Below are 2,476 nucleotides of genomic sequence, written 5' to 3'. Positions count from 1 at the left end.
CATAAAACCATCCTGAACTTACTTACAAGGGAATAAGGGCATTGAAGTACATTATACATTGTTCAAAGGAAAACTTTGTGTTTGATGTAATAAGCATTCTTTTATGGTGTTGAGGTGTGATGACCAGTGAAGGCTGGTGGCTCCTATTTCAGTGGGGCTGTGTATCCACTCTGGTGATGACTCATTAGCACAGACAAATCTCCATTTGATACTGAAGTGGTAAGTCCTCATTGGGCTGAATGGTGATTCCCCCAACCGCCTTTAGACTAACCCCATTATGTTTTATTTTTCTACAGGTTTTTTTTCTTTTTTCTTTTTTGTCCTTCTGCAAACCTTGGGGTTTCCTCAAGCCTGCTGAACCCTCCCTTTTGTACGTGGACAGGGGCTGTTTTGGATCCACATTCAGACAATGAGTTCGCCTTCAGTATATAGTATGACAACGCTGACCCTTTGGCAATTCTAATTTGAAAGAGATTTATGGAGAAGCAAATATTACTACATTTTTTTTAAATACTTGTGACTTCTTACTTAGATTCATTACCTAAAAGAGCAAAATTCTGCTTTTAAAACTTCAAACAATCCATGTGGTTTGTGCTTTTTTTTAATTAACCGTTTTATCAGAGTTTTATTTGGGGGGGGACATAGGGAGCTGAGTCAGACCATGGCTTCATCTCAACACTGACTGGCAGCAATAGCTCCCCAGGGGTTTCAGGCAGGAGTATTTCCTACCCTACCTGGAGATGCCAGGGATTGAACCTGGGACCTTCTGCATGCAAAGCAGATGCTCTACCACTGAGCCATGTCCCCTGTGTACTTGTTCAATTGAAATCATGAAATTCCCGAGAGACTGAATATTTAAACTGCTTTAGGCTGCAGTCCTATACCTTGGAGTAAGTCACACTGAATTCATTGATTAATTATTTATTTATTTATTTATTTATTTATTTATTTATTACATGTTTACACTGCCGAATAGCCAAGGTTCTCTGGGCAGTTCACAATAAAACTGGTTTTATTTCTGAGTAGACACATATAGAATCACGTAGTTAATGTAGAATTATTTCGTTAAAGAAGTTCGATCTGTCTCAATTTTTAAAATCTTTTGACAAGTTATAGAAATCGATAAAAAGAAAATCTGCTTTTTAGAAACAATACTAAACCCCAGAAGTTCTAACATAGATGATTTGCCAATTGTTATATATTTTTAATTGAAAACATGCTACAATATTCTATTCCACAATATATACACTTTATTGGGGGTAGAAGACTAGTTAAATGCTCTATAATCTTTATACTTTTCAAAGATATCAAGCAACCATACCCTAAAAAATGAATTATTTCACCACTTGGTACAACAAGAGAGTTAATAACTTAAATGCACTATGATTTCTTTCCACTATGGAGATGTCAGTAGAGGCATTTTCATGAATTGCAATTAATCATAATATAATCATTCATATACCTAAATACTTTAATCACACTCATAATTCATGCTGAAAGGAAGCATATTAAAGCACAGCAATCCAGGAGAAATAGATTTGTGTTCCCAGTAATGTCATCTGTATCGTTCTATATGTGTGTGTTAACGCAATCAACTTGCAGTATTATTCTATATTGCTATTATTAGATCTTTAGGTCAACCTACTTTCTTCCCTGTATCTCAGCAAACTACCTTTCCTGATAGTTTCAAGCTGAATTATATTTATCTCTCTCTGTCCTGTAGAAAAGCACTTTAGAAATGCACAACAAAGCTAAAAACTAAGGGACTTATCCAGATCAGGAGAAGTGCAGACACTGTTTGCACATGACACATAGTGTGCTGGGTGAGGTCATGAGAGGTGTGCATAGATGCCCCATTCCCCACAATAGCCCCTTGTGCTGTTTGCACTCAGAAGATGAGAAAACAAGGCTTTACCTGCATGGGCAATGCATGGGAATACTGTCATATTGGCCCCTGTGTTTGTTTGTTTGTTTGTTTTGTTTTTTGTTTGTTTAAGCAGGGCTGAGCTGAAAGTTCTTAATGGAAAACTTTTGTCTTCGAATGGGTGCCAGATGTGAAAGGGGACAGAACATTGGGAGCACTTGCCATTTTGTGACAGTAGCAATGCAGGTTTGTATATAATGATCAAATAATATTATAGCACAAAACTGTTTATAATGACCAAATAATATTATAGCTGAAAACTGTGATAAGGTATTTCAGATCAGACTATCTGTATCAGTAAATAAAACTGGGTATTTGCCATCCCTTGAAAACTAAACACACATTTTTTAAAAAAAAAATGTTTCATTTATCATTTGGATTTATTTATTTATTAGCAGGTGGTTCATCTGTCCGGCGAGGTGATGTTTGCCCTGTCCTGGACGGGATTCCCTAAAGGATCGGGTCTGTAGTTTGGGGGTGCTCTTGGATCCAGAACTATCACTTGAGGCACAGGTGAACTCAGTGGCAAAGAGCATATTTTATCAGCTTAGG

The 2,476-nt window shown here is 36.9% G+C and overlaps 1 non-coding gene across 1 annotated transcript; it reads right to left on the bottom strand.

The window, feature by feature from the left end:
* Positions 1-735: 735 nt before the first annotated feature.
* TRNAA-UGC (transfer RNA alanine (anticodon UGC)) lies at positions 736-807 on the bottom strand. Its single transcript has one exon. It is a non-coding gene; the product is annotated as a tRNA-Ala (tRNA).
* Between the last annotated feature and the right edge of the window lie 1,669 nt (positions 808-2,476).

The sequence above is a fragment of the Elgaria multicarinata genome, chromosome 9, assembly GCF_023053635.1.
Source record: "Elgaria multicarinata webbii isolate HBS135686 ecotype San Diego chromosome 9, rElgMul1.1.pri, whole genome shotgun sequence".
Taxonomy (NCBI): domain Eukaryota; kingdom Metazoa; phylum Chordata; class Lepidosauria; order Squamata; family Anguidae; genus Elgaria; species Elgaria multicarinata.
The sequence above is the reverse complement of the archived record's forward strand: the minus strand, read 5'-3'. Positions and strand labels throughout refer to the sequence as shown.